Source organism: Peromyscus californicus, unplaced genomic scaffold, assembly GCF_007827085.1.
Source record: "Peromyscus californicus insignis strain IS unplaced genomic scaffold, ASM782708v3 Scaffold_8__1_contigs__length_139910024, whole genome shotgun sequence".
NCBI classification, from domain to species: domain Eukaryota; kingdom Metazoa; phylum Chordata; class Mammalia; order Rodentia; family Cricetidae; genus Peromyscus; species Peromyscus californicus.
The window spans coordinates 89,963,620-89,987,400 of record NW_026294606.1 but is presented as its reverse complement, the minus strand read 5'-3'; the positions used below and the strand labels follow the sequence as shown (position 1 = coordinate 89,987,400).

General features: G+C 47.7%; 1 pseudogene; it reads left to right on the top strand.

Annotated features, from left to right (window-relative positions):
- The first annotated feature begins 396 nt into the window (after nt 1-396).
- LOC128104787 (proteasome subunit beta type-6-like) lies at nt 397-1,107 on the top strand (annotated as a pseudogene).
- The last annotated feature ends 22,674 nt before the right edge of the window (nt 1,108-23,781 follow it).

Genomic DNA, 23,781 nt, shown 5'->3' with positions numbered 1-23,781 from the left:
CATCAGAGGAAAGGGATCCCACAGAAGGAGCCTTTCGGGATTTAATGTGTTCCATGTTTATCTGTGCTGACGTGCCAGTGATCTGTTCCTTTTCATCACTGAGTTGTGCTCCATCGTAAACAATACCAATTTCTTTATCTTTTTACCTACTGAGGAGCATTGGGTTGTTTCTGACTTTTGGTGGTTATTTGGTAAAGCTGCCATAAGCTTTGTGCACAGGTTTTGGGGTGTACATATGTCTTCAGATCTCTCAGACGAGGGAGACATCCATGCCTTAGTGTTGAACACAGGGCAAAAGCGTTTGGTCTTTTAGCACTAAGTTGTAGGTTTTGAGTAAATACGCTTTTCTGGTAAGAAGTCTTCTTATGGGTTGCTTTGTGGCAGCAGTAGAAAAAGATGGCAGCCACCTCAGCTATTCGTGGAGGGGGATCTACACTGGCTTTTGGGCTGGAGGCTCTCACCCAGAATGGGAAAACCAGGAAGTCTCCACAGGGACCACGATCATGGCTATGCAATTTGATGGGGGCATGGTTCTAGGAGCAGACTCCAGGACAACCACTGGGTCCTACATAGCCATTTGAATGACTGACTGACAAGCTGACCCCTATCCATGATCATATCTTCCGCTGCCGTTCAGGCTCTGCAGCTGATACCCAAGCAGTAGCTGAGGCTGTCACTTACCAGCTCGGTTTCCACAGTATTGAACTGAGTTAACCTCCACTAGTACACACAGCTACCAGTCTCTTTAAGGGGATGGTACCTATACAAAGAAGATCTGATGGCAGGAATCATCACTGTAGACTGGGATCCTCAAGAAGGAGGGCTGGTGTACTCAGTTCCTATGGGTGGGTGATGATAAGGCAATCCTGTGCCATTAGAGGCTCCCGGAGCTCATATGTCCATGGCTAGGTTGATGCTGCCTGTCGGGAAGGCATGACCAAGGATGAATGTCTGTAATTCACTGCTCTTGCTTTGGTTATGGAACGGGATAGCTCCAGTGGAGGGATAGTTCACTTGGCAACCATTCAAGAATCGGGGGTAGAGCGGCAGGTACTTCTGGGAGACCAGGTACCCAAATTCACCACTGCCACCTCACCACCTCCCTGAATCCTAGTCTTCTAGGGTGTAATAAAAGATACTCATACTGTTGCAAAAGTTAGTAAACAGTTCGTGAAAGAAAAAAAGCCTCCTTATGGGGCTGGAGAGGTGACTCAGTGGTTAAGAGTACTGGGTGCTCTTCCAGAGGACCCAGGTTCAATTCCCAGCACTCACACGGCAGTCCATACCTGCCTGTAATTCCAGTTCCAGGGGCTCCAATACCCTCACACATACATGCAGGCAAAACTCCAATACATATGAAAATAAAAAAAGAAGAAATATTTTTATGTCCTTGGTTTGCTGAGAATGCATTTATAATGATGGGTGGTTGTTAGAGTTAGTCTAATGTGTTTTCTGTATCTACAGAGACAATGTATGTTCCCCTCTCTCATCTCTCTTAAATTCCTTTTCTTCCCTTTGGGGTTTTGAGACAAGTATCTCCGTGTAGCCCAGGCTAGCATTGACCCTGTAATCATCCTATCTCAGTTTCTTTCTCTCTCCTGAGTTTTACTCTGTAGTCTAGGCTGGCTTAGAACTTACTTTGTAGCCTATGCTGGCCTCAAACCCATGGTAAGCCTTCTCTGTCTTAGCCTATCAGATTACAGGGCTGAATCCCCACAGCTGGCTTTCATTTCTGTGTGTACACACTCACATGTATGTGCACATGAGTGTAGAGGTCAGAGGTTGACATCAGGAGTCTCCAGTTGCTCGCCACCTTCTTTTTGAGACACAGTCTCACCAGGTAACCCTGGCTGTCCTGGAACTCACTATGTAGACCAGGCTGTCCTCGAACTCACAGAGATCCATCTGCCTCTTAAAGACATGCGCCACCACACCCGGCTCCACCTTTACTTTTTGAAACAAGACCTCTCACTAAACCTGGAGGTCACTGATTTGGTAATACTGGCTGGCCAGTGAGTCACTGGGATCCCCCTGCCTCCCAAGCACTGGGGTCATGCTATAGCCTTTTACCAGGGATCTGGAGAAAGAACTCAGGTCCTCATGCTTGTACTGACCAAGCTGTCTGGCAAGCCCCATTTCTTTCTTTTTTTTTTCAAAGAGGGTCATGTAGTCCAGGTTTGCCTCAAACTCTATGTAGCCGAGGATGCCCTTGCATGCCTGTACCTCTACCTTTCTCAGAGCTGGGGTTCCAGGCATGAACCACCGTCTGGCTGAAGATTTTCTAATTTGACTCGATGACTCCTCCCAGTACTCGGTGCCACCTGGTGTCACCTGCTGTTGGCCCCGAGCTGCTGTTGCCTCTAGTATTTTGAGGACTATGGTGTCCATGTTCATGAGTGTTGTGGTGGTATGAAATGTTCCTGAAGACTCGTGTGCTGAAGGTTTGGTCTCCAGCTAGGAGTGCTGTCAAGCGTGACTGGATCATGAGGACACCAGCCTCGTTAATGGTTTAACCCATTGGCGAATTCATAGCTAGATGGGGGCCTAGAAGGTCTTTAAAGGGAGTGTCCTGTCTGTGGCCTCCTATCCTTCTCACTGATTCCTGCTGGCTATGGGATGAGCAGCTTCCCACACCACACCCATGGACCATGACTTCCGGCCTCACCACAGGGAGTAGCTAAGTGGCCTTAGGCTGAAACCTCTGATACCATGAACAAACTCAAATCTTTCTCTGAAGTGTCAGTCTCAGGTATTATGTCACAGTGACAGAAAGCTGAGGCACACAGTGAGGTTTCTGAGTGGTCTTCCATGCATAGACTGGCTTGGAACATGCTCCCTCCTCTCATTTTCTTGGAAGAGTTTATGAAGGATTAATTTGTTTGGTAGAATTTTTAAATAAGACATATTTGGGCCTGAGGTTTCCTTTTATTTTTAAAGATTAAAAAATGTTTATTTGTGTGTATGTGTGTGTGTGTGTGTGTGTGTGTATGTGTGTGTGTGTGTGTGTGTGTGTGTGTGTGTGTGTGTGTGTGTGTGCACATGTATGTGCAGTTCCCACAGAGGCCAGAAGAGGTCATCAGATCCCCAGCTGTGAGCTGTCATGGGGTGCTGGGAACCTGACCTAGATCCTCTGGTAGAGCAGCAGCCAGTGCTCTTAAACACTGAGCTACCTCTAGACCCCTGGGATTTTCTTTCTGGAAGATTTAAAAAAGAAAATTATATTTATTGGATTCCTTAATAGAAACAAGACTACTTAGGCCATCTACTTCATCTTGGGCTGTGCTAGTCTGTGTATAAAAATAACTCAATTTCCAGACAGGGCTACTCAGAGAAACCTTGTCTTGAAAAACAAAACAAAACAAAACAAAACAAAACAAAACAGCAACAACAGAAATAGCTCAGTTTCATCTAAGTTGTTAAGTGCACCATAGACTTGTTGGTAAATTCCTGTCTACTGCCTCTGGGATATTTATGACAGCTCTCATTTTGGTGATTTCTAACCTATTTCTTTTCTTTCTCCTCAATCTGGTCATACATTTTAAAGTTTTCTTTCCTTTTTTTTTTTTTTGTTTTTCTTTTGAGACAGCTTCTCTTGATGTACCTTCTCCTGGTGGGCCTGGAAGTCACTATGTAGATCAGGCTGGCCTCAGACTCATAGGGATCCACCTGCTTCTGCCTCCGGAGTGCTGGGCTTCCAGGCATGTGCCACACACCAGGCTTGATTTATTGTAAAGAATGGGCTCTCGGGGCCTGGAGCTGTGGCCCAGTGGCAGCTCTTCCTAGGCTCTCGGGGCCTGGAGCTGTGGCCCAGTGGCAGCTCTTCCTAACATACCTAGCGCCCTGTTTAACCTGAAGCAGCACAAACGGAAAACAGGAAACCACCCCTTTGGTGTCATGGATTTTCTTGTTTCCAGTTTTCCTGTTTATGTCTTAGTCCCCTTGCCTTTCTCCCCTTGGGTTGGTTTGTGCTTCTCTCCAGTGTCTGGAGGGTAAGTTTAGGCGTTTTTTTCAAACCAGTCTCCTTCCCAACACAAGCCTTGGATGCTGCCAACTTCCCTCTCAGTACTGGCTTCCTCGAGGCCCACACATCTTTATAAGTTATGTTTTCATTTTCATTCCACTCAAAACATTTTACAGTTTCCCCTGTGACTGACTTTTTGGCTCAGGGATTATTGAGAAGTATGTTGCTTCATTTCCAAATATTTAGGGGATTTTCTAAATTCCCTTTTGTCATTGATTCTCACTTAATCCCCTAACTTACACTTAGAGGACATACATCATATGATTTCAGGATTTCTTTTGTTCGCTTGTTTGTTTGAGGTGGATCCCATGTAGATCAGGCTAGCCTCAACTTTGTTATGTAGCTGAGGGTGACCTTGAACCCTTGATCCTCCTGCTTCTACCTCCAGAGCAGTGGGGTCCCAGGCCTGGAGTTATTTTTAAATGTTTTAAAACTTAACCATGTGACTCAGGATAAGGTCTGTCTTGAGAAAAATCCATATAAATTTGAAAAGCAATTGCCTTTGTTGGGTGAAATATTCTACACATGTTAGTTGGGGCAAGTTGCTAGCATTGTTCAGGTCTTCTGTGCTGGTGTGAATGTGAACAGCCTCCATAGGCTCATATGTTTGAATACTCGGTTCCCAGTTGTTGGAACTGTTCATGAAGGATTAGGAAGTGTGGCCTTGTTGGAGGAGGTGTGTCACTGGGGGTGGCGTTTGAGGTTTCCAAAGTCTTAGACCATCCCCAGTGTGCTCTCTGCCTCTTGTCTGTGGTTGAGATGTGAATTCTCAGCTGTTCCTGCTGCCATGTCTTTGACCTGACATCAGGGACTCTAACCCTATGGAACCCTAAGTCCAATCAAACGTTTCCTTTTATAAGTTGCCTTGGTCATGGTGTCTTATCACAGCCACAGCAAAGCAACTAAGACATCAATGACTTTGTGTGTGTTTCTTTATCAGTTAAGGAGCGAGAAGCAGTGAACTCCCTAAGCGTAGTTTTATAATTGGCCCACTTTCCTCCCTCCCATTGTGTATATATTTTGAAGCACTATTGTTAGGTGTGTACATGTTTATGGTTGTTACAGCTTCCCAGTGAGCTTGCCCTGAACCATCATCCTTTAGTTTCTTTGTCCTCAGCCTTTTCCTTTGTCCTGAAGTCTAACTTTGCCAGATTTCCTACAGTCACTCTAGCATTCCTTTCTAAGTATCAGTTCACACTTCAGTTTAAAGGGTGGCCCATGTTTTTCCAGTATAGTCACGGACCACGAAAACATCACCCCAGCCAATCCTGTCATTGTTTGTTTCCAAAATAAATGTCTTTTGTGTGTCCTCACATGGGTGAAGAAGCACCAGTGTCCTCTCAGGCCTCTTTCATAGGATTCTGGGCATAGAGTGCTACTCTCCATGACCTAATCCCCTCCCGAAGGCCCCACATCTGCATGACTTCACCTGGGGAGGGGGGCAGCTTCTGCCATCCTTCCGAATCTTGGAGAAACATAGATATTGAGAGCACAGCTGTCTCCACACAGAGCACGTGCACATGGTGACGACACAGACAGAGCACGTGCACATGGTGACACAGACAGAGCATGCACACGAGGTGACACAGACTCTGGAGCTGGGGCTTGATGGCAGGAAGCACCTGGACACTTTTGTGAAGTCACACGACAAGGATGATTGGAATGTTACTTATTGTAGGGAAAACCAGAAAGAGCGACATTGTCTGATATTAGGGGACTGGTCAATGAATTCTGGTTTATTTACACAGTGGGACAGTGAGCAGTCTTTGGGACAGTTATGTACATAGAACAGAGCATGGTCATTCACCAGGCCAATAGGCAAATGTAATCTGATTTTTTTAATGCAATAAATTTTAGTATATTATCTATCTGTCTGTCTATCTGTCTCTCTATCTGTCTATCTATCCATCCATCCATCTATTTATCTATCAATCATCATTTATCTACTTACCATCTATTTATTATCTATCGTCTCTCTTCCTTTCTTCCCATCTCTCTCTCACATTCTTTCTCTCATTCTCCCTCATCACCCTATCTACTCTACCTGTCTCCATCCATTAGCACAGCAAGGGAGTTGGAAAACCATCATCAGAGGATATATATTGGACAGTTGACTCTCTAGAAAGATATTCTCTGCTTCCGTATGTCTTTATACATCGGGGAAGTTCCTTACATTAATATTTTATCTTTATAAAAAGTAAAACCAATTTCACTAGGGAGCTGCCCTAAAAGAATGAGTGGCGAAGATCAGGGTGCAGAGGGGGTGTGCAGGGCCGCGTGGGACCTGACCTTGCTCTTCTCTTCATCCTCAGAGCTTTTGACAGATGGTGCTGTCCTTCCATTCTCTAACAGAGAGGAAATACTTTCACATCTAAATTTATCGACGCTTTTCACAAGTTCCAGGAAATAGTAGTTTTGCTTTCCTGTCCTGCGGTCCCTGGTGGCTGCTGACTCAGTGTTTCAGGACAGTGATGTTAATGCCTGCCATTTAAATATCATAGACGATCTATTTCCCTCTGTAGCTGAAATGCTTTTAATTTTCTGGTAACACAGGCCTAACGTAGCTGTGTGATCTCAGCCAGTTTTAGTTCAGTTCCATGGCACTTGTTCCACACGCTCACATTGCTACGCCAGTGCCACCTCATGTCCCAGGACCCTTTATCATACTTAACTGAAACTGTCCCCATTAAATAATATCCCCGCAGCCCTCACAGTCCTCATAGTGCCCCCAGCCTTCCCATCCCCCCCCAGCTCTCACAGCTCCCACAGCCCTCACACACACACACACACACACACACACACACGCCCCCCCCCCCCCATCATGGTTCCCTATTGTTATGAATTCACTGTTTCCAGTACGTGAATCATTGCAATGGTATAGTATTCAGTTTTCTCTTTTTTCTTTCTTTTTCTAAACAGGGTCTTGTAGCCCAGGTGATCTAACTCCCTAAGTAGAGGATGATGACTTGGTCTTTTAATCCTCCCGCTCCCAGTCTGCTGTGCTGGGGTTCCAGGCATGCATCACTGTGCCTTGTTTACATAGTGCTGGAGATCAAACCCAGGACACTGTGTGTGCTAGGCGAGCACCCTATCAACTGCATTGCACCCCAGCCAGCCAGCATTTGCTCTTCTGCTTGGCTAATGTCACGTGGCATGATGTCTTCCCAACATAAGTGACCCGCAGTCACCCTTGTTCGTGTGACTCAGAGGAAGCCCATCTCCCAGGTCATGCTCAGCCTGGCTTGGGATCAGCAAGAGGAGCCCAGCTCCCTGCTCGAGTGCCTGCCAAGTCAGCATCTTTGAAGCAAGAGTTTTGAGAAGTAATAAAGAGAAGCCACATGTTGCTACTCAAGGCAAACACAGAGTGGATCGAAAAACATGAGGCTGGACATACCCTACCAGTGTACCCCAACCTCTGGGACCTGTACCCCAAGAACCATTTCAGGAGGTCTATGGAAGGTGGCATGTGCAGCAGGTCATCGTGCCCTTGGTAAGTGACAACTTTATTCAAGGTAAATGTGACACAGAAAACCACCTTGATTATACGACAAATGGATGAATGTTTTTCTAAGAAGCAGTGCAATCAGGTATAGCAACACGCTGGCAGTCTCAATGCTCAGCTGGGAGAGGATGGGCTAGCCTGGTCTACAAATCAAGGTCTTGTCTCAGAAAAACAAACAAGGAAAAATGAAGGTAAGGAACATACATGTAGCTCAGAGTGGCACATTGGACATGTGTGAACTCAGCTGCTTGGGGACAGTGACCAGGCTTCTTGGGGACAGTGACCAGGAGGGCTGTGTCACACTTGTGACAAGCCACTTCCTGAGAAGTCATGGCTTCCCTCAGTGTCTCCTAGTGCTGAGGATGTCCTGTGTCTTTCAGGGTAGGGACTGTCATCCTGTTGCCTTTCTTTGCAGCCATGCTGGACGAAGGCCCCTGTGCCCTTGAGGGTCTGACTTTACCAAGGTCTCCTTTGAGGTGTTTGTAGGGACGCTGGAAAACTGAGGTAAAGACACCCTGCATATTTTCTGCTTCATTGTCTAATCATGTGTGCAGGCTTACACAAAGACACTCACACAGCCCAACCCCTTCACTGTCTTCTAACATCCCTTTGGAGAGCACAGAGGACTCACTTAGTACAACTGTACTCCAGGGAGAGGGCAGAATTCCCACCCTCTCCCTCCAGACTGTCACTCATTGGAAAGATCTGGTTTCCTGACTTGGGGGGGGGGGGGGGGCTGGGGTAAGTCGCAGTGGAGATGAGGGTTTCGCTGTGTGCTGGATCACCTTCTCCAACACTGAGGTCTCGCCCTTTAGCCGTTGGCTCTGCAGACCGTAGACACCCGAGTGGGCAGTGCGGCGCTATTGCTGGGGCTCGAACCCTAGGCATCCAAGGACCCAGCGCTGCACTCTGAGGCCTCTCTGTTTCTGGGTGACTGCATGCTCTCCATTTTCTCACCTTCAGCACACGGCAGTGTCTACCGCACAGGGTGGCTGCCCAGATTAGTGCGCTGACTAATATCTACAAAGCTTTCCAGAAATGCACATTTCCCAAAAGCCATTGTTAAAAAGCGAAAACAAAAGGGTAAAACCCACTTTAGTATCAGAACCCACTCACCCCCCTGCAAGACTCCACTCTTATTAACATAAATTTGTTTGTTAGTTTACACCCTGGAGAGATTGTTTGAAGATTCCAGCAGGGGAGCACAGCTCTCTCCATGCCCCATGATGGAAGATCTGTCCTCCTCTGTCCGGGAAGGTCTTCCTCCTCCACCAAGCACACCGTTTCAAGAGGGACACACATGGAGCCGTTGGGAGGAAGGAAGCAGGAACCCTCCTAGCCAGCCAGATCAGTCGAACCAACCCTGGCACATAGGATGACCCACCTCACAGCCCGATATTGTCCTCACACCCCGTTCTACGTTCGTTCTGCTCACATTTAGTCTCTGAAGTCCACTGTACCGGCTGGCACCTTGCGGCACCTCTCAGCTGGCACCCGCCGCACTGCACCACAAGGCTGGAGGTTGCCATTTTGGCAAGGCAGGAAGATTTGGTGCCCAGGAAGGCAGCTCGGTGATGAGGTCAGGAGGGCTCTCTTGCTTCCTGATTGTTTCCTGTTGTGTGTTTGTCATCCTTGTCTTGGTCAGGTGTGTGTGTGTGTGTGTGTGTGTGTGTGTGTGTGTGTGTGTGTGTGTGTGAACACAGAGGCCTAAGACTGATGTCAGTGTTTCCCTCAACCACTCTGTAGAGTCACGTCTCGGGGTGGGCTCCCCACCTGTCAGATCTGGCAGGGTGCACCTCCCTGAAAGCCTTTCTCTGCACATGTGACGTAGGCTTGAGAGCCATGAGGACTGAGGGAACCTTATGAACTCGCTAGAAAATTCCTAACCTTTGTCGTCAAAAATGGGTATCGTTTCATACTTTTTTTCCACTTTTTGCATGTGTCTCTGTGTGGTATGTGTGCATGTGTGTGTGTATATATGTGCATGTGTGTACCTGTGCATGTGCATGAACACAGAGGCCTAAGACTGATATTTGTGTTTCCCTCAATAACTTTGCACCTTATATAGAGAGGCAAGGTCTCTCAATTGGGACCCCAAACTCTCCAATACAGCTAGTCTTGCTCGCCGCCAGCTTGCTCAGGGAATCTCCCGTCTTCCTCCTCAGAGTGCTCAAATTACAGGCTACCGTGCCCATATGGCATTTGTGTGGGTCTGGAGATGTGAACTCTGGTCCTCACACTTGTAACATTTTGTCTCCTGAGGCTTCTCCTCGGCCCCACACATGTCTTCTTCTGCCATAACTTGTTTACACACTTGCAAACAGAAAACTGCAAATAGAAAGATGATGAACCCTCCCCCCAAAGCTTCAGGATTAGATTACAGCAAGGACTGACAGGTGTCTTTTTGACTCTCAGGATTCCGTAACAGCCAACCCCTGGCAGGACTGGTTTGCCATCTGTCTTAGTGACTTTCCCATTGCTCTTATATAGTACCCAGCAGAAGCATCTTATGGGAGAAATGCTTTATTCAGCTCACAGTTCAAGGAACAGTCCATTATGGCAGGGGGGTCATGACAGCAGGGGCTTGAAAGCAGTTGTCCACATTACATTCATAATCAGGAAGCAAAGAGGAATGAATGCATGTTGCTCCTTAGCTGGCCTCCTCCATTTATAGGATCCAGGACCCTAGTCAGGAAAAACCCCACCCACAGGAGGACAGTTTTCCCACCTCAGTTGATGCAATCAAGATAATGCCCACAAGCCAGGCATGGTGGGGCATACCTTAATCCCAGCACTCAGGAGGCAGATGCAAACTGATCTCTGAGTTCAAGGCTAGCCTGGTCTATGTAACAAGTTCCAAAAGAGCCAGGTCTCTATATAGAGACCCTGTCTTAATAAAACAAAAGACCAACCCCCCCCCCCAAACAAAACCTATGACCCCCATGAACATGACTAGAGGCAGCTCCCAGGCAATTCTAGATGCTGCTAAGCTGATACCACCAACCACCACATGACCTTTCCCAGCTCTCTTATAGCAGCATGTCCCTTACACAAGTCTGCTTCGGTGGGAGGAAAATCCCTCGCTGCTGGGGATGACGTTTCAAAGCTCCTCTGGGTGGTTTTGTGTGAACCCATCTCAAGTCTGACCCCCCTGCCTCCACACTCGCCACTTCTCCTGAGACACTGGAAGCCACCGCTGGGTCACAGCAGACAGGGGCTTTATAGCCTCCAAGGCACTTTCACCCATACAGCTCAGGGTGCTGGAGGTGCTGGCCCCTCAGCTCCCACAGCCTACTTCTCTCCCATCTCAGGTCTCAGCTTCCAGTCACCTCCTCAGAGCTGTGTGGCCACCTGTCTGTCTCACAGGCCTTGCGTGAGCTTTTCTCCTTTTCCGACTTTGTCTTTTGCTGATAGTGTCTGCGGAGTGAGGGTGCAGTGACCTCAGTGTTTTCAGATGACATAATTCTTAAATTTCTTCAAGTAAAAACCAGAATAGAGAAGTGGGAAGCCTTGGGCGAAGACTGTGTATGTAGTTCGGTAGCTTTGGAGATGGGAAAGCAAGGTTCGATTTCAGTTTGATGCACCGCTGTAATTTCTCTCTCTCTCTCTCTCTCTCTCTCTCTCTCTCTGTTTTTCTGAGACATGGTCTCATGTAGCCTAGGCTAGCCTCAGGCTCCCTATTATGGCTGAGGATGACCTTTAACTCCTGGCCCTACTGCCCCTTCCTCCCAAGTGCTGGGATTACAGACACGCACCACCATGCCTGGCCCAGTCTTAAGTTTCTGAAGAGACACAGTCACTGAAAATGAACCACAATCCTGCATATATGTTTTCCATCCCAGACCCACAACTGCTGGTTAGAACTCACCCTGATTGACAGTCCATCTGCCATGGCATTTCCCCATCTGGAGGGCACAGCTCCGTGCGTCTTAGTGCAGTCATAAGGCAGACCCACATGACACCCGGAAAGCTTGGCTTTTAGGGAGATTGAGTTTTCAGTTTTTTTTTTTTTCTATGTGGAATCTGTGTAGTGTTCATTGTTACAGCAAGATTGAAACCATATAGAATTGGGGGTGTTAAAGGGGACATTTCCTGCACTGGGGAGAGGTCCCGTGGGTGAAGTTTCTGGCGAGGCACTGCCCGATGCCACGAGCCAGACAGAGAACTGCTTCTTTGGAAACTCCCAGGGTCGCAGTCGGGGAGAGCAACTGCCATAGGAAAATGTTCTGAATGGCATGATGCGTTCATTTGCCCTATTGGCAGCCAGGGAAGATGGGCCTCCAAGATGATTCCATACCTTGATGTTGGTGAGGGCTGCTTGCCTCTGTGACTCCTTTTCACGGTCCTCACGTTCAGCTGCTCTTGTGACTTTCCTAACGGGCCTCCAACATTGTCCATGTGTGCTCCTGTGATGGCCCTTAAGGACACCTCACTTATGCCCCTCAATTTCTGCCCCAACAGTGTGCTGAGACCCAGCCTGGTGGCCAGTAGGACTCCTACAGGGAGGCAGTAGCACATCAGTGTGTCCACAGGTCTGGCCACCTGCAGAGGTTTCGCAGAGGAGTGACTGCTGCTGTCCAGCTGGCCTTCTGTGTATCCAGGCCAGGCCCCCAGCCTGCGGGATGGTGCCCCCACAGTCAGGTGGGGTCGCCCCTGTTCAGGTAACCCAGTCTAGACACTCCTTCAGAGACCTGCCAGAGGTTTGTGTCCTGGGCAATTCTGGGTCCTGTCAAGTCGACAGTCAGTATTAACCAATCATGTGACTATGTTACATTTTGTTTATTCATTTATCCGTTGCTAGGCACTGGTTTATTTCTATTTTTTTTTTACTATTATGAAAAAAGCTACTGGGAAGAGCCGTGTATGTTTTTGTGTGTGGACATATGTGATGGTCAGTTTTAATCATCAGTTTGACACAAAGTCACATCGCCTGGGAGGAGAGTTTTAGTGAAGGTCATCTAGAGCGGGTTGGCCTGTGGGGGACTGTCTTGATTATATTAACTGAGGTGGGAAGATCTGCTCTCTCTCTCTCTCTCTCTCTCTCTCTCTCTCTCTCTCTCTCTCTCTCTCTCTCACACACACACACACACACACACACACACACACACATACACACAACACACACACACACACACACACACACACACACACACACACACACACAATCACATGACTTAGCCACTTCTCCCTCGGAGGAATGAAACACGCTATCTTAGTCATTCCGGTTGCTCTCATAAAGTACCCCGACACAAGCAATTCAAGGGAGAGGGGGCACTATCAGCTCACAGTTCCAGGTTACAGCACATTGTGGTGGGGAAGCCAACCGGTCAGGAACTTGAAGCAGCTGGTCACATGACAGCCAAGAAGTGTGGGGGGGGAGATGAATGCATGCGTGCGCATGCTCAGTTTGCGTGCTCTTACTGTAGTCCAGGACCCAAAGCTAGGGAGCCGCGACACTTCTCAGGAGTCAGTTCTCTCCTTTGGGATTTGAACTCAGGTCATGAGGGTGTGTGCGGTTGCCGTCACCATCTGAGCCGTCTCTCCCGACCTCATCTGTACCCTTTGCGTGCTTGTCCAGTTAGTTGCTTGATGTGTTTTGCTGGCTTGTGGGAATCCTTGTATTTTTGGGATAATAGTCTGTTTATACTATTTGTTGGAAATAGCTTCCAGGTCAGGGTCTTGTTTACTTTCTCTTTTCTTTTTCTTTTTTTTTTTTTTTTTCCAGAGCTGAGGACCGAACCCAGGGCCTTGCGCTTGCTAGGCAAGTGCTCTACCACTGAGCTAAATCCCCAACCCCTCTCTTTTCTTTTTTAATAGTACAGAAGCCTTAACATGTCGCTGATTTCCCTCATGGGTTATGCCACTCTTGAGTGTTTCTTGTCTGAGAACGTGTTTCCTAGTTTGAAGTTCTAGAGCTGCTGGCCCATGTTCTTTCCTAAGGATTTCGGCACACTGCCGTTTGTCCTTAGATCTTTCTCCGTGTGTTTGTTGTGTGGTATGAACTGTTCTTTAAGAATCTCCCCATGACTAGTACATGGTTGATTAATCAGTCTTTCTTTCTTCTGCTGATGTCAAGCACTCCTCTGTCATGTGTGAGTCTTCACATGCCCAGTAGGATAGGTTCTGAGCCGATCCTGCTGCTCTTTCATCTTAAGCTTTTTAAAAGAAATTTATTTAAAATTACCTGTGTGTATCTGCATGTAAGTGTAGTACCCACAGAAGCCAGAAGAGGGTGCTGGAGTTACAGGCAGTTGTGAGCCACCTACCATATTGTATTGTGGTCGCAGGTTTTCTTGTGAGAAGAGCTTCCTGCACCCTTAGTGTAGCCTCAACCCAGTCACTGTACAAGCTGGGTGTCCAACTTGATTTCCTGATATTTTGTTACAGATTTTAAAGTCTGTGTTTATAAATGATGGCGCATAATTTTCATTCTTTAAAAATCATTTTTTCGGTTGGAGAGATGACTCAGTGGTTAAGAGTGCTTGTTGCCTTTTCAGAGGACCCAGGTTCAGTTCCCAGCACACACACTGTGCTGCTTGCAACCACCTATAACTCCAGCTCCAGAGAGATCTGTTGCCTTCTTATGGCCTCTTTGGGCACTGCACACACACACACACACACACACACACACACACACACACACACACGGACACATAATTAGATAGAAAATAAATCATATTTTTTTAAATATAAAAAATCCCCCCACCACAATTTTTTGATCTGGATTAATTCAAATATGGTCTTCAGTTTCTTTTATCTTGTTGGAATTCTTGTTGGTTTTCTCCTTCCGTCGTGTGGGTTCAAACACAAGTCATCAGGCCTGGTGTCAATCATCTTTACCCCTTGACTCACGGAATGAGAGTCCCACTCTGCTTTCTATGATGTAGGTTTTCTCTTTTCTTTTTCTTTTTTAAAGAGAAGGTCTGTCACTGTAGCCCAGGCTGACTATGAACTCGAGGCAATTCTCCTGCCTTAGTCTCTGGAATACTGGGATTACAGGTACGTGCCACCATGCCCAACAGGTTCAAGGTCCTTGAAGGAGGCTAACTGTTGTGTCACTGCAGGAAAACCAAAAGGACCTTGCTCCTGACAGGTGTGCAGTGAGCAATTAGCAGCTGTGGGAGACGTTTGTGGAAACTTGTATGTTGAAATAGTTAATAACAGAGTCCACACAATGGCGAGGTCATCAGAGCCAAGAAGAAACTCGGGGGAGAAAGAAATCTGAGCTCCAGAGCTTGGAAGAACTACTGTCCTGTTCCAGCCAGCAAAGGGCAGGTTAGCTCTGATGAACAGCACGCATGCTCGTGACCTCCCTGTGCTCACAATTCCCCTAAAGCACCAGGTTTCCATCCGCCTGCATCTAAACAGGAGTCCCTGGGAATTGTCTTACGAAGGGATCATTCTTAACCCCCGAGTTCCCAGAGAAATCCAGAGCTGTAGTCAGCAGAAGCAAAGGAGCTTCACGGCAGCAGGTGGACCCACTCACTCTGCCCCAAGCCCGACTTCTGAGCAGTCCCTGAGCAGAGGCGAAGCAGGTGTCCTTTGAACATGTCTCTAGGCTCCCAAGTGACCATGCATTTATTTGCATGAGCGAGTCACAGGGTGAAGAGCACAGAACGAGAAGACTGCCAGGAAGGAAATGACCAGCTTGTCTTCGTCAGCCATGCATGTCCTGCACCCAGCCTCTCCCTACCTGGTCTCTGGTTGGCTCCTCTTCAGTTTGTAGATGTTTACATACAACCATAGGCTTCACTAAATTGCAGCCATTATTTTATTGTTTTGAGATGGGACCTCAAACCTGCAATTTTCCTGCCTCTGACTCTTGAGTGCTGAGACGATAGGTATGTGCCAGCAAGCCTGAGCAGGCTGAGGCTTTTAGATCTAAAATAAACCTGAGACCTGACTAGCTCAATGCTTTCACTTCATGGAAGAGGAAACAGAGGTGTGAATTACACCTTTGCACTCTGGGCTGCACCTGCATCCCCTGAGTGGAACACGGTGGATGAGTGGAGAGCGTGGGATTTGAAGACAAAAGGCTTTAGCCTGCGGAACCTCAGTTTTTCCATCTGTCAAATGGGGATAACAAAAACCTGCCCAAGCAAATGTTTTGCAAGAGAGGGAGAGAGGGAATTACAGAGTTTAGTTGCTGCTCTTAGCATTTAAGTCTACTCAGCACATCAGCTCTCTGTTGTCTGCACTGAGTTCTAGAGCCCATGGGTCCCTCACAATCTCTGAACTTGGATGTCATTTCTGCCTTGTGATCCTTCCTTGCAGGACTCTTTGGTGGGAAGTCCCCAGCTGCACTGCAGCCAGCCCTGTAAGTGCAGAGAGAGTCATGGAGGGAACACAGAAGAAGCTTCTGCTCAGGGTGTCTGTGCTCTGTTCTTGGCATACTCACTGAAGACCCACCAGGCAACAGTAAAGTTGACCTGGGGACACAGACTTGGAGGTGATGGGCTGAGTCATGGCCCCTTCCTCCAGGTGACACAGGGACACTGAAGTTGCCTCTGACTGTTGCTCCAATGTGGTTTCTGCCAGGTGTGGTGTCACTGGGGTCTGAGGCAGGAGGATTGAAAGTTGGAGGCTAGCTTGGACTGTATGACAAGTTTAAAGCCAGCCTGAGTGGCAGTGATCCTGTCTCAAAAACACCCTGAGCCAAGTGTGGTGACACACACCTTTAATCTCAGCACTCAGGAGGCAGGGACAGGAGGATCTCTGTGAGTTCAAGTCCAACTCGCTTTACATAGCCCCAGAACAGCCAGGGCTACATAAAGAGACCCTCACTCAACAAACAAACAAACAAAAAAACCCAACCAAACCCCTCCAACCACCCTGACACCTAACACCACCCCAAACAACATCAGACTCTCTAAAACCCTGAAAAGCAACAAAAAAGACAAAACCGAACCAAACTCAGATGCACACTTCCAGGGGACAGCAGCTGGTGCCTTCCGAAGCACGGATCTCTTTTAAAGAAGGGTGTTCAGCCCAGCTCACCAGTGAGTAGATTGGCTTAGAGCAGGGTAAGTGGTTCTTATGGGCACAAGCAACCACATGCTGACAAGTTCTGGAACGAAGATTGCTTGAAGGGCTGATGTCCTGGCTCAGCGGGTAGAGATGCTTGCCACCAAGCCTGACAACTGAGCTGCGTTCCCAGGACTCACATGGTAGAAAGACAAAAGACGAGGCACAAGTAGTCCTCTGGCCTACACACACACACACACACACACACACACCACACAACACATACACCACACACATACACACACACCACACACACACATACACACACACACACACACACACACACACCACACACAACACACAATACACACACACCACACAACACATATACCACACACATACACACACACCACACACACACATACACACACACACACCACACACACACACACACACACCATGGCATGTGCTTCCTCCTACACATACACACAAAAAAATTACTGATGAAAATGTAATTTAATTTTTAAAAAAAGATTGCTTGAAAACAATTCCAGTGTCAGTATCTGGTGGGCTCCAGGGTACTCTTGGGAAGAGCTTAGAGTTTGTGACTCTCTTTCTCAGTAACTTATCTGTCGGTACAAGATGCCCAAGCTGTCCTCCTGCTAGAGATGTAGATTTTCTGTATGTCTGGTTACTTGTGCATAAGTAGGGATACAATGTTTGGAATTAATTGAAGTTTCTGAGTATGTGGTTCCCAGGCCTGGCCCAAAATGTGCTAGGTTCATCCTCCTGGATTTTTGTGCCTATGATAAGTACCCTGGTGTGAGTCATACATACTAAAACTTAAGCATACAATTATGTGTTTTATATTAAACACACATACATGTATATATGTATTCTTTTGGAGACAGGGGCTCATGTAGCTCAGGCTGGTCTCTAACTCACTAAGTAGTTGAGGATGACCTTGAACTCTGGATCCCTCTGGATCCTTCTATCTCCACCTCCCAAGTGCTGGGTTTAGGTGTGCACCAGCATACCCAGCAAAATCTGTATTTTCGGTAAAATGGTATTTCTTGGCAATAGTTCCTAATATCACAGATGCTTCTTACCTATGCTTACAATCCCTTCACCTGGGAGAGCTAATCTTTCCTGGGCTGTTCTAGGCACTCCCATTGATAATAAATACAAGTGACTTCCACACCTCTGCGGTCTCTCTCTGCAGTGTAACAGCCTGGCCAGCCTGGAATTCGCTTTGTAGACCAGGCTGGCCTTGAACTCATGGAGATCCTCCTGCCTCTGTCTCCTGAGTGCTGGGATTAAAGGCATGCGCCACCACTGCCTGGCTTCTACCTTTATCTTAACTCTGCATTGCTTTGATGCATTTTGCAGGCGTGCCTGAACATGATATCTAGCACACTTTGGGTATTTAATAAGCATCTGATAAATGAACTAATGATGCCCTTGACAGTTGTGAATTTTAGGCTACAAATAAACACAGGTGCATATCAGAGTTGTCTTGTTTCCTCTCTAAGAGTAGAGAAATAGATGGGGCAATGTTATCGACTAGTCAATTATCATCCAAGTCCACCTTGAGCAAATAGAACAAATGGATCCAGTAAAAGAGAACTGGGGCTGAGGAAACAGGGCAAAGGTCCTCCCTGCAGCATGGGTAAGTTTTGCCCCAGTTCTGAATACCTTCTTCTAGGGACCTTGATATGCCTCAGTTAGCCAGCTTGAAGCAATCCCACTTTTATTGGTAGGTGCTTCCAGCTTGGAAAAAAAAAATTCCACTGTGTACGAGTACACGTACACACACACACACACACACACACACACACACACACACACACACATGCACTCACAAATGCATGCATGTGGTATTGAACACCCTGATAAGCTGTGGTCCTGTGCTCAGTGAAAGAATGAATGTATCTTTCCTTATCTTTTGGGATTAACTATAAGCTTTGATGTTCTCTTTGCTTTTCCCAGGTGAGGCACCCGAAGCCCTCCCTGCACCTGCAGCCTGGGACACAGTCTCCATTGCTGTCCTAGGACTAATCTGCCCCTGGTTGACTAGTGCCTTCAACAGTGGACCTCACTGTGTTTTTGTGTCCTGTCAACTGGAGTGAACAACAGAATGGCTTTTCTGTGCACGTACACGCCTACTTCCACACCACTCAGATGGACACACAGACTGCCCCGGTTCGGCGTAGCAAGGCCAGCGTTTCCTATTTCTGGCTTTTAGATCCGAAAGAAACCTAGTGTATCCAGTGGTCTCGATTCCCACTCATCCCTACCCCCGACCCACAGGAGCGCTCTTTTGACCTTCACAGGAGCTAGTCTGTCACTCTGGTGTCTCTGTCTGCATCCTTCCCTCAGCCCGGTGTCAGAGGTCCACCCTGTGGTTGAATACAGAGCAGCCTGTTCTATTCACCGCAGTGTCTTAACACATGATTGTGTCATGGTGGGTTTGCTGATGTTTGCTGTGTGTCCTAGTCACTGTTCTCTGGCTGTGAAGAGACACTGTGGCCAAGGCAACTCTTGTAAAAGAAAGCATTTGATTGGGGCTTGGTTTCAGTTTCAGAGGTTTAGTCCCTTATCAGCACGGCAGGAAGCATGGCGGCATACAGGTAGATGCTGGAGCAGTAGCTGAGAGCTACATCCTGATCTGTAGGCAGAAAGAGAGAGAGGGACTCTGGGCTTGGGGTGGACTTTTGAAACCTCAAATCCACCTCCAGAAGTGACACACTTCCTCCAACAAGGCTACACCTCCTAAACCTTCTACTCCTTTCAAATAACTGCTCCTGGGTGGCTAAAGACTCAGATATATGGGGGCTGTTCTCATTCAAACCACCGCAGTATTTGTACTGACTCTTATCTGAGAAACTTGTGATTTTTTTTTATTTCCCCTAAAGACTTTTTTTTTTTTGAGACAGAGTCTTATATATAAGCTTGGCCTTGAACTCACTAACATAGCTAAGCGAGACCTTGAACTTCTGATCTTCCTGCCTCTGTCTCTTGAGTTCTAGGATTACAGGGACGTGCCAGTCTGCCTGGCTTATGCAGTGCTGGGGACTAAATCCAGGGCTTTGGACCTAGGTAAGAGCTTTACCAGCTGAGCTCTGGGCCTGGCCCTCAGGTCTGAAGTTTGGGGTGTGTGGATGTAGCTGTGGCCAGTCGTTGTGGGCTTCCTGCCCTCACTGCTCTGGGGTGTGCCCAGCAGCTGGCTTGCCTGGCTTAGAGGAGGTTCCACCTGGTTTGCCAGAGTGCCGGCGAGGATCGCTCCACATCTTCCCCGGCACCCGAGCTGTCACTGTATGATTCTAGTCACTCTGGGGAGCGGGCAACATCCCCTTATTGCCAGCTTTAACCTGTGCGATTTTGACCATTTTCACCAGGTTTCTAGGCTGTTCTTAGCATCGTGGCTGTTAAACCTTTTTTTCTTCTTCCTCTCCTCTTTCCTCCTCTCCCTTCCTCCCCTTTCTCCCTCACTTCTTTCTCTCTCTTTTCCTTTTTTGTCCCTCCCCCTCCCCCTTTCTCCCTTCTTGCTTGCTGAGGACAAGCCTATGCAATCAGGGCTTAGTAGGTTAAGCCGACTTAATGCTGATACTCCAGTAAGAGGGGTCAACTCAAAATTGGCATTTGTTTTGTGTCCCTCTCCTCACGAAGATATTTTGAGACCATTAATGACCCCATAGTTGGTCAGCTTTATGCAAATAAATAGTCTTGCAAAAAAAAAATCCTGAACTCTTGCCTGGCTGGAGGGAATAGACCACGGATGCACAGTGACTGCACTAGAGACAGAAACAATGGCCACGGACTCTTTGGTAACCAATGCCGAAGAAGGCCTTTGAGTCAGGATGATTAATACCACAACAGTCAAGGCACTGCTGAGCTGGGCGCGCTCTGAGAAGGGAGTTCAGATATGAACTGGCCTCTGGGGCCTGGCCAGAGAGAAAGTCCACAGAACACAGGGATTCTTCTTGGAAGTGCAGGGATTAGCACATGCAGGTTAACATGGGGTGTTATCATTCTCTCATGGTGCTGGCTCTGGAACCCAGGGCCCCTGCTTGGGTTAAACACAGGCTCTACCCCAGAGCTGTATCCAAGCTCAGTTTGTTTTTTTCTTACTGACTCACGGGAATTTTAAAAACATGTTCTGAGTAGAAGTCCTTTCTTTTTCTTTTTCTTTTTTTTTCCAAAGATGTATTTATTTATTATGTATACAGCATGTATGACTGCAGGCCAGAAGAGGGCACCAGATCTCATTACAGATGGTTGTGAGTCACCATGTGGTTGCTGGGAATTGAACTCAGGACCTCTGGAAGAGCAGTCAGTGCTCTTAACCTCTGAGCCATCTCTCCAGCCCCCTTTCTTTTTCTTTTTGAGACAGAGTGTCAATGTGTAGCTCAGGCTGAACTCCCGATCCTCCTGCCTCGGCTTCCTGAGTGCTGGAATGCCAGGCCTGCCCTACCACCTCTGGCTTAGATAGGATGCCAGGCATGCCCTACCACCTCTGACTGAGATAGAATGCCAGGCATGCCCTACCACCTCTGGCTGAGATAGAATGCCAGGCATGCCCTACCACCTCTGGCTGAGATAGAATGCCAGGCACTCCCTACCATCTCTGACTTAGACGCTCTTTCTAGACCACATATTGCCTCTTCAGTTTTGTCTCCTCCCTCATTCTGAATGCCAGCTCATATTCTATTATTTTTATTTATGGTGTGTGTGTGTGTGTGTGTGTGTGTGTGTGTGTGTGTGTGTGCCTTTCAGAGGCTAGAAGAGGGTGTTGTATTCCCTGAAGCTGGAGAAAGCAGTTATGAGTTGCCTGACTTGGAGGTTGGGAACAAACCTACTGTCTTCCTGAAAACAAGTGCTCTTACCCCTGAGCCATCTCTCCAGTCCCATGAACACATTCTTGATTTTAATTTAGTACAGCCTGCCTCTGTCCATTCATGGTCAAAGCCTCCTGCGTCCTGCTGAAGCAAGCTCTGCCAACCCCCTTTCTGGTGTAGGGACATTGCTCCCTAGTGAACGCGTTGTTCTGTATGTCTGATCCCCAGCAGACTGTGTTCTTCATAGCTGTTCTCATCTACCCAGATCCATCACCTAAGGTCCGATGGGGTTCCCAGCACCCATGTCTAGCAGTTCACAACTGTTTCTAACTCCAGCTCCTGGGGATCTGATGCCCTCTTCTGGACTCTGTTGATATCTGTACTCACAATTGTGTGTGAATGCACCCCTCCACACACACATATGCACACAAATTTAAAATAAATAAGTAAAAAGATGTTCAATGTGCTTTGTTAAATATGTCACTGTAGCTAGAATCTGGGTTTTTAAAAATTAAGGTCTATGGAGGCTGGTATAGGAGAAAGACCTGAAGCTGGGTCTTGAGGATGGAGTGGTGGGCAGAGCAATGGCCCCTCAAGGATGCCCAAGTCAAAATCCACAGAACCAGGAATGATGCCAGGGGCCGATACTCAGCTGACTTTAGGGCAATGATCCTGGATCATCCAGCTGAGCCCAATACAGTCCCAAAGCTCTCAGTGGAACAGAGAGGCTGGAAAGAAGAGCCAGGGACATGACTGGACATGAGGAGGACTCACCTGGCCTTTGCTGGCTTTGTAGATGAATGAGGCCATGAGCCAAGAATTTCCCTGGAAGGGAGATGGACCCTCCAGGTACAGATTCTTCCCAGAGTCCTCAGAAGGCTCAGGAGGCCCTGTTGACACTTCTGGGTGGGGAGTGCCTGTGTTTGTTCCAGTGGCCATAGACGGTGACAAGAAGACATGTGTGTGTCTGTGTGTGAAGGAAGACAGATTTGGTGATGTAAAGGGCCCTCAAAAGAGGCCTGGGTAACCTGTGTGCAACAGTGAGAAAGTGTCACTGGGAGGGTGTACCCTGTGGGTCTAGAAAACATGTTCAGCTGCCTCTCCTGGAGGAAGAGCTGGGGAGTGGTGATGGCCTCTCTCAGAACATTTTGGGGGCTCTTCTCCTGAGTTAAGCCCAGCAGATGCCTTTCTCCTATGTGGTGGTGTCACCTAGCCCCACCCCTAGAGATATGCCTATGCCTCCTCTCCCAAGGTCCCTCGGTCGCCCTGGAGGCTCTGACAGGCGGGATCGTACACAGAATCTCTCCTGAGTGGCAATCTCTGGCATGTAGGAAATTTACACGTGGCTCACTTGAGACACCACCTTCATGGCTCCACCTGCAAAGCCCCTGTCCATGTTCAGGCATGAGTTAGTGCCCATTGCAGGCTTGGGTTCTCGTAGGTCTGAGCAGAAACCTGGGCTGTCAGGGAATATATTTCAGACTCTGAAAACATTTAGCAAGAATAGACTATGCAGCAGCTACCCGCTGAACACATATGGCTTCCAGACAGTTTGTCAGGCAGGCTAGACTGGTGTCCTGCACTGTACACAGTGACACCTGCTCCTGGGACCACACGCTGGGGCTGGCGTCCCTTAGCTCTCTCTACCTGCAGCTAAGAGGCAGGCGTGCTGGGTGGACATTTGAGCTTTGTGTCTCTGACCACGTTCGTAGGTAGGAAAATCTGCATAAGCTCACAAGCGGCATATTTGGGAAAAGAAGGGAGTATAAATGCACATGGGCGTCTGTTGTAGAAATCTTCCGCAGGCCTCTGATTCCTGGACCTGCCCTTCACCACAGAAAACACATTAAAATAACTCCCACACGACTCTTCAAGAATTTGAGCTTTGAAAAGCAGTTTTCATTGGAAATTCTTTGGCCCCAGGGAACTCCACTTGGCTCTTGACTTTTGGACAATATTTATCAGGTAATTAACAAGTGGCAACCTATATCTCACAAATGCCCTTCGGGTATATCAAAATGCTCATCAGGATAAATTAGAGTTAGGAGGCTCTGTTTGGAAAAGTCCTTATTTGAATTCGTATTTATTTGAAACTTAGCCGTGCACTTCTTGTATTTGGGGGCCAATTGAAAGTTCTTGTCCTGGTTCCCACGTTTTCCTGTCTTTGAAAAGTCAGGTGAATGAGTCCGGTAAACGTGGCCACAGGTGTGTGGTTGACAGCAGGCAATAAAAGTCGGTTACCTCACTTAAGGCTCCACGTCCTCACCTCCTATTCAGGCTGGGAACAGGCTCCAGCTCGGTTCCGGACACCATTGGAGCACAAGGGAAAAGATGTTGCGGAGCCTTCCTGGGGGGGCATTCCGGTTCCAATGCGTGCGACGTCCCTGGTTTCTCGGGTCCCCAGGGCAGTTTCGGGTGGTCATCCTCCTTTCACTAGGGCCGGTGGAAGGTAGCTG